General features: G+C 45.3%; 1 protein-coding gene across 3 annotated transcripts in view; it reads right to left on the reverse strand.

Moving 5' to 3' along the window:
• FRMPD4 (FERM and PDZ domain containing 4) overlaps positions 1-12,953 on the reverse strand; it is a 351,431-nt gene that overhangs the window by 108,956 nt on the left and 229,522 nt on the right. The gene's annotated exons all lie outside the window — the stretch shown is intronic.

A 12,953-nucleotide genomic window follows, 5' to 3' on the forward strand; every position in this document is an offset into this window, starting at 1 on the left:
ATCATCGTTAAACTGCCTGCCGTTCACTCTCATTGGATGTCCCTTTTAGAGATGTGGGAATAAGTGGGCCAGAGAGCACAATTCTACTGTCTATTCCCTCAGTGTCTCACTTGGGAGCTGTGATGCTCCAAGAGGCACACTGCAGTCAGACTTTGGCTTGAGGCATTATCCTGGCATACAAACTGCCTTCATTCACATCGCTAACCTGAATCAGAAGGAGAAGGAAACAAACTGTCTTTTTGACACCCTGCAGAAGTGCAGGTGCTCTTATGCCAGCTGAGGCAGGATGGAGCAGCAGCAGCAGTAGCAGCAGTGTTGCTTGTATTTTCGTAAATCAAGACAACGTTGTTTCTGTACTTAGAGATTAATAAATGTAACGCACTCGGTAAAGTGCTATATAACTTCATTCCTACAGGGCAGGGGGTGAATCCTGTGGCTTCGAACATTATAGCCTTAGGTACTAAGGTAGTCTCCAAACAACAGCAGCCTTTTCAAAATCCAGGACAATGAACAACACTGTAACAAAAACTACAGAATCATTAAGGTTGGAAAAGATCTTGAAGATCATCAAGTCCAACTGTCAGTCCATCACCACCATGCCTTCTAAACCATGTCCTGAAGCCACGTCTACACTTTTTTTGAACACCTCGAGGGATGGTGTCTCCTCCACTTCCCTGAGCAGCCTGTTCCAGTGCTTTACCATTCTTGAAGTAAAGATTTTTTTTCCCTAATACACAATCTAAACTTCCCCTGGTGCAGATTGGGCCATTTGCTCTCGTCTGATCAAGTCTTTCACTACACTTATTATATCCTTTTATTGATTGCAAAATTTTCCAACAGAGCAAACTCCACAAATATATAATCATAGAATCACAGAATCATAGAATCGCTAGAGTTGGAAGGGACCTTAAAGATCATCTAGTTCCAACCCCCCTGCCATGGGCAGGGACACCTCCCACTAGATCAGGCTGCCCAAGGCCACATCCAACCTGGCCTTGAACACCTCCAGGGATGGGGCAGCCACAGCTTCCTGGGCAACCTGTGCCAGTGTCTCACCACTCTCATGGTGAAGAAATTCTTCCTTATATCTAGCCTAAATCTGCTCCTCTCCAGTTTATACCCATTCCCATCATCCTATCACCGCAAGCCTTTATGAAAAGTCCTCTCCAGCTTTCTTGTAGGCTGCTTTCAGGTACTAGAAGGTCACTATAAGATCTCCTTAGAGCTTTCTCTTCTCCAGGCTGAACAACCCCAACTCTCTCAGCCTGTCCTGGTATGGAGGGTGCTCCAGCCCTCTGATCATCTTTGTAGCCTTCCTCTGGACCCATTCCAACAGTTCCATGCCCTTCCTATGTTGAGGATTCCAGAGCTGTACACAATACTCCAGATGAGGTCTCACAAGAGAGAAGTAGAGGGGCAGAATCACCTCCCTCGACCTGCCGGCCACGCTTCCTTTGATGCAGCCCAGGATATGGTTGGCCTTCTGGGCTTTGAGTGCACACTGCCGGCTCATGTTGAGCTTCTCATTGACCAGCACCCCCAAGTCCTTCTCTGCAGGGCAGCTCTCAATCACTTCATCCTCCATCGTGTACTGAAATCAGGGATTGACTTGACCCAGGTGTAGGACCTCGCACTTGGCCTGGTTGAACCTCACAGGCCCACTTCTCCAGCCTGTCCAGGTCCCTCTGGATGACATCCCGTCCTTCTGCTGTGACAGCTGCACCACTCATCTTGGTGCCATCTGCAAACTTGCTGAGGGTGCACTCAATCTCTCTGTCAATATAATTGATAAAGATATTAAACAGCACTGGTCCCAGTACGGACCCCTGAGGGACACCACTTGTCACAGATCTCCATCTGGACTTAAAGCCATTGATCACTACTCTCTGAATAAGACCCTCCAACCAGTTTCTTATCCACCGTAGCGTCCATTCATCAAATCCATCTCTCTCCAATCCAGAGAGAAGGATGTTGTGAGGGACTGTGTCAAAGACTTCACAGAAGTCCAGACAGATCACATCCGTTGGTTTTCCTGTGTCCACTGCTGTGGTTAACTCATCATAGAAAGCCACTAAGTTGGTCATACAGGACTGGCCCCTGGTGAAGCTGTGCTGGCTGCCATTAATCACCTCCATGTCCTTTTTAACTTAGTTTAGAACCAGACATTTCTGGTGTATTCCAGAAATAACCTAAGTTCTAGTGAAGTATTTTTCTAATGCATGAAGCTTGACTGTTGTGCGAAGTCACCTCATGTCATAGAAGTAGGGGTGGTGTGAGATCATCTTACATTGTGGTCTTTCTGGGAAACATTATAAACAACTTGGATTTATAGCAAGTATTTCAAGGCTGGTAAAATTTAGAAGCTTACTTTTAACAACTCGGAACCAACATCATGGAATAAGGAGTATACAGACCCCTGAGGGACACCACTTGTCACGGATCTCCATCTGGACTTTAAGCCATTGACCACTACTCTTTAGAATACCACCATCCAACCAGTGTCTTACCCACTGTACCATCCACCCATCTAATCTGTATCTCTCCAATTTAGAGAGAAGGATGTTGTGGGGGACTGTGTCAAAGTCTTTATGGAAGTCTAGGTAGATCACATCCGTTGGTTTACCCATGTCCACTGTTGCAGTTACCCCATCATAGAAAGCCACTAAGTTGGTCATACAGGATTTGCCTCCCGTGAAGCCATACTGGCTGTCATTAATCACATCCTCGCCCTCCATGTGCTTTAGCATAGCTTCTAGGAGGATCTGTTCCATGATCTTCCCAGGCACAGAGGTGAAGATGAAAGGTCCGTAGTTTCCGGGGTCATCTTTTCCACCTTTTTTAAAAGTGGGCACAATGTTAGCCTTCTTCCAGTCACCAGGGACTTCTCCTGATTGCCATGACTTTTCAAGTATCATGAAGAGTGTCTTGGCAACCACATCGACCACTTCCCTCACGACTCTGGGATGCATCTCATCAGGTCCCACAGACTTACAAATGTTCAGGTTCCTCAGATGGTCATGAACCTGATCCTCCTCTACTGTGGGAGGGGGTTTACCCCCCTGGTCACCATCTTGCTGTCCCATGACCCAGAAGGGGTGACGAGAGTGATTATCGGTGAATACTGAGGCAAAAAAAGTTGTTAAGTACCTCAGCCTTGTCCTGGTCAGTTGATACAAAGTCACCGTTTCCAACCATGACTGGGGGTACCTTCTCTTTAACCTTCCTCTTCTGACTGATGTACCTGTAGAAGCCCTTCCTGTTGGTCTTCACTTCCCTTGCCAAGTTCAGCTCCAGCTGCGCCTTGGCCTTCCTGACCTTATCCCTACACAACTGGACAGCATCCCTATACACATCCCAGCTTACCCATCCCTGCTTGCATTGCCTGTGCAGTAAAACTTCTTTAGTTTAACCAGCAGGTCTCGACTCATCCATGCCAGTCTCTTCCCCTTTCTGCCTGATATTCTACAAATATGGACTGAGTGCTCTTGCACTTTACGGAAAGCATCTTTAAATATTTGCCAGCTCTGTTCCGCTCCCTTGTCCCCAAGGACCATGATGCAGGGGGTGTTACCAAGTAATTCCTTGAAGAGCCAGAAGTCTGCTTTCCAGAAATTCAGGGTCCTGACTATACTCCTCACCTGTCCCATATTTCTCTGGACCTTGAACTCCATCAGAGCATGATCACTGCAGCCCAGGCTGCCTCTGATCACTGATGAGTTCACTTGCATTGGTGGCCATCAGGTCCAGTATTGCATCGCCTTGGGTGGGGGTCTCTATCATCTGGACTAAGAAATTATCTTCAATGCACTCCAGGAGTCTCCTGGGTTGCCTACAGCTTGCCGTGCTAATATTCTGAGAAAAGGCAAATCTACCAATAGGTGTGTACGACCTGCAGAACATATGGACAAGAAAGTTGGGGTAGGGTAGGGCTAGACATACTAAGACAAAGTAAACAACAAACAAACAAACAAAAAAGAGCTAAATGGTCTGATCCTCTTCTGTGCTTACTTCTTTTGAAATAAACAGCTTAGCAGGCTGTGAGTCTTAGTTTTGCCTCTGGTATGAATTAGTGACACTTAATAAGCAGGATGCCATTAATAGCACCAATGAATGTGCTGTGCCACTTTACACCACTGGCCAATTATGAGAACTGGGTGTGCACGGAGGACTACACAGGCCAGACAGGACGCAAGCAACACTCATAGGGGATCTCTGCCTTTCTGGAAAAAAAAAAAAAAAAGAGTTTCCTATTCTAAGCACAGCAAGCATTGAAGAATAAGATGAAGACCACTAAAGAAAATTTAGGTAAGTACTTGAATGTAGAAGCCTATCATGGCATTGTCACATTGTAAAGAAATACTGTACTATGCATGCTTTGAGAATTTAGGATGTTGTAAGCTGCACTAGCTACCAAAACCCACAAATATATTACCTATGTTTTACATATGGATCAAAAGCTGACACTCAATAATTTAATTTTTCAGGAATAGAATAGTTACTAAGCCAAGGAAGAACAACCAAAATGTAATGATTCCATGAGCCCAAAATCATGGAGCTGATATTATATGCAGGATAGCATATCTTAAAATAAAAAAGAATTAAGTTTGCCAGATAAAATTAGAAGAAATCTGGAAGAATTTAGTGTGACTAAATACAAAAGCACCAGTGAAAAACAGCAGCAGGCACACAAGATAACAAAATACGTTGTAATATGTTTTAACTAATGTAGCAACCACGACATACTAACATAACGAGATTTGGAAAGACTGACAAGGAGTATGCCTCTCCCAGCTCTGCTCTGAGCTCTGGGGACTGACTTGTGGTTTCAAGCCAAGCAGTAATGCTGCAGGCTTTGATCTGTGCGTGTGCTGCCTTTTATTTCATGTCTGGGGCCCCAGCTCTTTGCTCAGGTTGTTCCAGACTGGAGTACGTAAGCAAGCTAACAAACATGAAGTACATCTGATCGGGGTCCTTGGAGTGAAACAAGGAGTGAACCAAACTAGTAATGCAGACAGACCTTGTCATCCTTTCTGAGGCAACAGCAAGAGGTAAAGTAAACACGATCAACAGTATCCGCAACCTGGAGCATGGCAAAGAGGAGTGTGGCAAAGAGGTGTGGGGCAGTTTGAGCGGCAGTTCGAGCGGGCAGGGTGAGAAGGCAGGGCGCAAAGGCAGGGCGCAGAGAGGACCTAGAGACTAGACAGAAGACACCGAGGACCATGGTGGCCACCCGGCAGAAGATTAAAGCTGCTCCGTGTGCTGCAGCAGGCAGGATGGATGCCGCCACTCAGATAGAGCCACAGAAGGTGCATGCAGCTACCCAGACCCTGGGCTGCAGGCAGTGCCCCCCTCCCACACCAGCTCCTGCCTCTGTTACTGGCTCCACTTGTGAAAGCTGCATTCGAGTGGGGGAACTCCTTCCCATGGTGGAGGAGTTAAGGGAGGAGGTAAAGAGTCTGAGGACCATCAGGGAGTGTGAGAGGGAGATAGACCAGTGGAGTAGTGCCCTCTCACTAACTCAGCAGCCTGCTGGAGCTGGTGTGTCCAAACACCGTCCACCTGCAAACTGCACGGTTGGGGGAACAAGAGATGAGGAATGGCAGCAAGTTCCTGCCAGACGAAAGAAACCTGCTCCCCTCACCCAGACAGCAAAACCCCAGATCCCCCTGGTGAACAAGTACCAGGTGCTGCAGGTGGAATCCAACCCTGAGGATGAGGATGATGGCTCCCACAGCCTAGAATCCTTCCCTAGGCCGCACCATCCTCAGAAAAAGATAAAAACATCCTCCATCAATAAGAAGAGGAGGGTGATTGTTGTAGGGGACTCCCTCCTAAAAGGAATGGAGGGATCCATTTGCAGACCGGACCCGCTCCACAGAGAGGTCTGCTGCTTACCGGGGGCATCAGGAAGGAGGTAGCTAGAAAACTTCCTTCCCTGGTCCACGAGGCAGACTACTATGCTCTGATAATAGTTCAAACTGGTAAGGACGGTCTAGTAAACAAAAAGACCACAGCCGTCAAGAATGACTTCAGGGCCATTAGGAAAATGGTGGAGGGCTCTGGGGCAAAAATAGTATTCTGCTCCATCCCAATGCTAAATAGAGAGGAGCGGGAAGTCAGGAAGAAGAATTCAATTAATGCCTGGCTCCGAGCCTGGTGTGAGGAAAGGGGCTTTGGCTTCTTTGATCATGGGGTGGCTCACGCACCCCCAGGCTTTCTTGCTAAGGATGGGACACGTGTGTCTCCTAGTGGGACTAAAGCCCTTGCTAAAAACATAGCTAAGCTCATAAACCAAGATTTAAACTAGATGTGAAGGGGGAGGGGGTTGAGCCCAGGCTAGGCAGGAACGAGCCTGGACGTGGGGCAATGGTGATTCGGAGAGGGTATGCTGGAGAGGACCACCAGTACATCACCACACAGAAAGTGGGGGAGAACACACCTCAGGGTGCTAAGGGAGACACGGGCACTCTGGTGCTAGCTACTCCAGTTACCAGGCAATTGGGAATGAACTCTGTTCCCTCTAAGAGGGCTGAAGGCTCAGCACCTCAGCTGAAGTGCATTTACACCAATGCATGCAGCATGGAGAATAAGAAGGAAGAGCTGGAAGCTGCCATTGGACACCGTTGAGATGGACTGTGGCGATGAGGAGATTGAGTGCCTGTGGGTTAAAATGAGAGGAGCCCACAAGAAGGCAGATTTTGTGATGGGAGTCTGTTACAGACCACCCAGCCAAGGAGAAGCAGCTGATGAGCTCTTCTATAAACAGCTGCGGTCAATCTCTAGATCAATGCCTCTTGTTCTTGTGGGAGACTTCAATCTTCCTGATATCTGCTGGAAGTACAATAGAGCAGAAAGGAAGCAGTCTAGGAGGTTCCTGGAGTGCGTGGAAGACAACTTCCTTGCACAGCTGGTGAATGAACCAACAAGGGAAGGTGCCCTCCTGGACCTGATGTTTGTGAACAGAGAAGGCCTTGTGGGGGATGTGGCAGTAGGTGGACGCCTAGGACTAAGTGATCATGAGATGATAGGGTTTTCTGTTCTAGGTGAAGTGAAGAGGGTGGTTAGCAGGACAGTAGCATTAAGTCTCCAGAGGACAGACTTTGATCTCTTCAGAAGGCTGGTTGGCAAAGTCTCATGGGAGACAGTACTCAAGGGCAAGGGAGCCCATGGGGTCTGGGAGCTCTTCAAAAAGGAAATCCTAGCAGCTCAGGAGAAAGCCATACCCATGTTCCGGAAAAAAAGCCGGCAGGGGAGAAAACCAGCTTGGTTGAACAGAGGGATCTTGAGTGATATGAAGAAGAAGAAGAGAAACGTTTATGGGCTCTGGAAGAGGGGACAGGCCTCTGAAGGAGCTGGCGGATGTGCTGGCCAAACCCCTTGCCATCATCTTCCAACAGTCCTGGAAGATTGGGGAAGTCCCACTGGACTGGAGGCTGGCTGATGTTGTGCCCATCTACAAGAAGGGTCGCAGGGAGGACCCAGGAAACTACAGGCCTGTCAGTCTGACCTCAGTGCCAGGGAAAGTCATGGAGCAGGTGATCTTGAGTGCGATCATGAAGCACATGCAAGAGAACCGGGTGATCAGGCCCAGTCAACATGGGTTCACAAAAGGCAGGTCTTGCCACACTAACCTGATCGCCTTCTATGACAAAGTGACTCGGCTGCTGGATGAGGGAAAGGCTGTGGATGTGGTCTTCCTGGACTTCAGCAAAGCCTTTGACCCAGTTTCTCACAGCATTCTGCTTGAGAAACTGTCAGCCTCTGGCCTGGAGAGGCGCACGCTCTCCTGGGTGGAAAACTGGTTGGACGGCCGGGCCCAGAGAGTGGTGGGAAATGGTGTGAAATCCAGCTGGAGGCCAGTGACAAGTGGGGTTCCCCAGGGCTCAGTGCTGGGTCCAGCCCTGTTCAATGTCTTTATCAATGACCTGGATGAAGGCATCGAGTGCACCCTTAGCAAGTTTGCGGACAACACTAAGCTGGGTGGAAGTGTTGATCTGCTGGAGGGTAGGGAGGCTCTGCAAAGGGATTTGAACAGGCTGGACCGCTGGGCTGAGTCCAATGGCATGAGGTTTAACAAGGCCAAATGCTGGGTCCTGCACTTGGGGCACAACAACCCTGTGCAGTGCTACAGACTAGGAGAAGTCTGTCTAGAAAGCTGCCTGGAGGAGAGGGACCTGGGGGTGTTGGTTGACAGCCGACTGAATATGAGCCAGCAGTGTGCCCAGGTGGCCAAGAAGGCCAATGGCATCTTGGCTTGTATCAGAAACGGCATGACCAGCAGGTCCAGGAAGGTTATTCTCCCTCTGTACTCGGCACTGGTGAGACCGCTCCTCGAATCCTATGTTCAGTTCTGAGCCCCTCACCACAAGAAGGATGTTGAGGCTCTGAAGAGAGTCCAGAGAAGAGCAACAAAGCTGGTGAGGGGGCTGGAGAGCAGGTCTTACGAGGAGCGGCTGAGAGAGCTGGGGTTGTTTAGCCTGGAGAAGAGGAGGCTGAGGGGAGACCTCACTGCTCTCTACAACTACCTGAAAGGAGGTTGTAGAGAGGAGGGTGCTGGCCTCTTCTCCCAAGTGACAGGGGACAGGACAAGAGGGAATGGCCTCAAGCTCCGCCAGGGGAGGTTTAAAAAAAAGTTTTTCACAGAAAGGGTCATTGGGCACTGGAACAGAGTGCCCAGGGAGGTGGTTGATTCACCTTCCCTGGAAGTGTTTAAGGCACGGGTGGACGAGGTGCTAAGGGGCATGGTTTAGTGTTTGATAGGAATGGTTGGACTCGATGATCCGGTGGGTCTCTTCCAACCTGGTTATTCTATGATTCTATAATTCTATGATCTCTGTCAAACAAGGATACGGCAATATGGTGACCTAAGAAACTCCTCTAAAAATTTATTTTAAGAGCTTAATAACTTACTACACCTTACTGGGATCACTGTGCTTTGAGTTGATATAGGAAGGGCTACAGTTCCTTTACATTAATCTGATATCAGGCTCTGGTCTTTATTTGAATGACAGAAGCCAGGTCTACAAAAGCACTAAAGTATCTATTACCTTAGGAATTAAATAGGAATAGGAATCGAAATTCCTATGGCAGCAAGTGTTACTTCAACCTGCACCTTAGACGGCAGCTTAGGACAACACAGGTCTGTTGCAACCTTGTTCCCACATCAGTCGGGCATTTCGGTGTGTATGCTCATCATCTGGTGTTAGCCACTCTTTGAGAAGGAGGTTGGACCAGCTGACCTTCAGGGGTTTGTTCCAGCCTGAATTATTCTGCCAGTCTATCAGACCATGTGGAGGACTGGCTTAGGGAGCTAAACTTACATAAAATTCATGGCTTTCTCTGTAGGATAGATTTTTTATTAGCTGTTGCCAGTTTATTTCCATCTATCAACTCCCCTCCAGATCTGACAAGCAGCAAGATTGACGCAAGGGAAAAGTCTGAAAATCAGTAAGATTATAGCAGTAGCAACTTAGGCAGCCCAAAACTGCCATAAGGTTAAGCCCTTTGTGGATAAAATCAGCCAAAACCTTCTGGCTTTACACACTATCTCCCTGAAACCTGACACTCATACCAAATACATTTTTAATAATATTCATGTTTGGATTAAAATTATGAGTTGCAGAAGTTTTTCATAATCATATACTACAAGGTGTATATGATAAATTAAGGAAAACAGGCCTTTACAACGGTTACTGCACACTATTTTATATTAAAGGCCCGGCTTAATACAGCTTGTGCAGAACAGAAACCCAGTGGAAAAATACTAGAAGATTGCTGTCCTCCCATACTGAAATGTATTACTTATCTCGTAAGGCTATTACAAGTAAAAGTGGCAAGTTAAAAGGGAATGGGTGAAGTTCTGAAACTTTAATTTTCCATGGCCTAAACTTAAGAAAAAGTATTTCAGAGGTTTGGAAAATGACCCTGGTTGTGCCATCTGTACAGAAAAGATAATGAATTGATAGCAACATCTCAAAATATTTTGACAAAAGGCTCTTCTTGCACTTTTACAAAAGTGCTGCCTGGTGATGGAAGCTGCCCCTGATTAGCTCAGGCCATGGAAGCTTTTAGAGATTTGAAAGAAACCAAATTTACTTCAGCAGAAAGAGAAAAAAGTCTCTTCATATTCATTCCTTAAAGCATTTGCACCGACACTACATAATTACTTTGCATTTCACTGGAACATTCTCCTGGATTCTCTATTCCTCCCACAATTTCAAAATGACAATACATCTGCTTGCAGATGAATGGATATGTACATATGGCACTAAGTAATTTTTTTAGCTAAAAAGCAGTTAATTTTCCTATGAATTATGTTATTTGCTTCTACAGAACTCAAGCGCGCATTTCATTGTGATAATACCTGGTTTTACATCTTTAATCAAAACCAAGCAGGGGATTTGAATTGCTTTTTCTCCTTCAGTGTGATGCAATTTGTTAATCTGTATGGCTATAAGAAGCCTTGGAGACAATATGAAATGGTACCTTGCTGATCTTTCTCCTATCTTTATTGAAATAACTGTCAACAGCCATCCTACTATTTCATTCCTAAAATCCAACGGTGAAAAATGAATGAAAGAAAATTAAACTGTTTTCATTTGTTCCTTGGCCAAATAACAGGCACTGTAAGGACAGCTACTATATACCTCCACAGCAGAATCTCTGGCAAAATTAATACATATATTCAGTCTTGGGTCATACTTCTAAAATGAAGTAGTATGTTGTGACTACCCAGTCGCACAGTAGTAGCTATTCACAAGTATTCACAAGTAACAGTGGACAGCTGGTTATTCAGTGGAGCAGTACATGGTTCCGAATGGTTTCCTGGTTTCATTCAATTTCTGAAGTTGCTGGCTTTTAATGAATCCTGGGCAATTGTCATTCCACGTAAGATGTACTGTTACATCTGGAAAGATGACTGGTGCATGTGTTACAGCCAATGCAGTTGCTTTAAAACATTCAACGTAAGAATATACGCTGTAGCTCAAGCAAAGTGTGTGTACATAGCATTGTTCAGCTTGCACTTAAGACTGCTCAGAGATATCAGCGGGCAGGAAAATCTGGCACAAAATATCAAAGGCTTCTGCAGACCAGTCTCCTCAGAGGTCTCATTCTCTACACCCCTTAAAGCAGTTTATTTTTTCTTTCCACACAGCCTGCTATCCACTTGCAGAGAAAAATTGAAGGAAGACCAGAGCCACAAAGAAAACAGAGAGCAAACACCTTATAAGAGCACAGAAAAAAAACAGAACACAACACCACGACCGCAACAACAAGCCTAACATTACTTAAGGCATAATGTGGCACTGCTTGTTACGGCTTTTTGTTCCTAGATATAGTTTTCTGCATTTAAGAGAGGGAATATGGCACTTTAAGGTACTAAGAGGCAATAAACAAAATAATAATTAGCTACCAAGAGCTAGAAAACGTTCCTAAATTGCAAAATGAATGAGTACTAATGCACTGCATTCTGCAAGCTGCAGCTGTTTATGGCTACAGAAGTGCAGCATCCAGTTATGTGACCAGTGAGAAAAGAGGATGAATCAAATGTAGTGCCTTTCCTGACAAGCAGGATATTAATTGTTCAAATGAATCTCAGTCACACAGAGGAAAACATACTGACAGTGTGCAGAATAAAAGGACACCCAAGGTATGCTGGTCTCTTCACTAACTAGAGTGACAGAAGCAGAGAGTTGTATCTGCATAGTGCTTTGGAGGCTCACCTATAGTTCCTGACAAGTCTAATTAATGGAGAAAACCTATGCTAATACAGTTATATTGTGCCTGGCACTCAGCTTCACACTGTCCAGTGCTGTATCTTGTGTCTTACAGACATGCAAAGCATGACAAATACTTGCTCAAGGAAGAAAACATTTCAAAGTCCGCTTTTGAGACTTCATTAACCCAGACAACTCGCTCCAATTTGGATGGGTCTGAAATTGCTCTAACTCTCAGAATCCTGTAGGACACCGCACTGCTACTGATCTTGCTTTGGCTTCAAAAGCAAATGCTTCCTAGGAAGCCAACACATATGCCCTGGGCAAAGAGGAGAGGAAAGGGAAAGCAGAGATAACAGGGAACCTTACTATTATACTGTACAGTTCTGGTTTTGCAGATGAAGGATCTTGAGTGAATGAAAGGCTTTTACTGATTAACTTAAAATAAGTCTGATCCGTCTTTGGTAAAAGAAAGAATTTACACTCCAGTACTTTTTTACATACCTGCAAGTTTCTAAACAGAACGGTAAATATAAAAATGAAATAATAACTTAAAAAAACCCAGTCCTTCACGTGACAAGAATCAAAATGTTCCCCTTAAAAATGGGAAGCAAGCTGAAGCAACTTATGCTGCAAAATCAAGCAATGGTTCCGGCTAGCTCAGCACCGTCATCCCTTTTTAGTGAAGAAGTTCCAAAGCACTGTAAGACTACATTTGCTAGAAAAACAAACTACATTTTATCCAAGCCACTTAAGTGATTTTAAAGAATAATTATGCTCAGTTTTCACTGGGAAAAGAAAAGCCCATTTTGTTTACAATTACATCATTCACATTGACATTTATTTTGCAAACCTTTAAATTCAGAACTAAAGGACTATGGGAAATCTGAGATTTAGAGTACTTAATACACGAGATCAAAACATACTCTTTCTCATTACCCACGTAATGAATGTATTAGACAAACTAAAAGAGCTCACATGGCAGAGATGGAGGAGAATTGTTAGACTCAGTCAGAACTGACCTTTTGCCTCATTCTTTAAACATCGCATTTTCATTTATTTTTTTTGTTAATGACATTTTTTGTAATTCTTTGATCAATTGCAGGTCCTTATATTACCAGTAATTTCTTGGGTAAATGAAATAACCAAGGAAAAAACAAGGCACAGTAAAGTACAGTCAGAACTATCTCTGTGCAATATATCAAAACAGTTGAACATTAATTGTGTAGGGCTGAA

The sequence above is a fragment of the Phaenicophaeus curvirostris genome, chromosome 1, assembly GCF_032191515.1.
Source record: "Phaenicophaeus curvirostris isolate KB17595 chromosome 1, BPBGC_Pcur_1.0, whole genome shotgun sequence".
Lineage (NCBI taxonomy): Eukaryota > Metazoa > Chordata > Aves > Cuculiformes > Cuculidae > Phaenicophaeus > Phaenicophaeus curvirostris.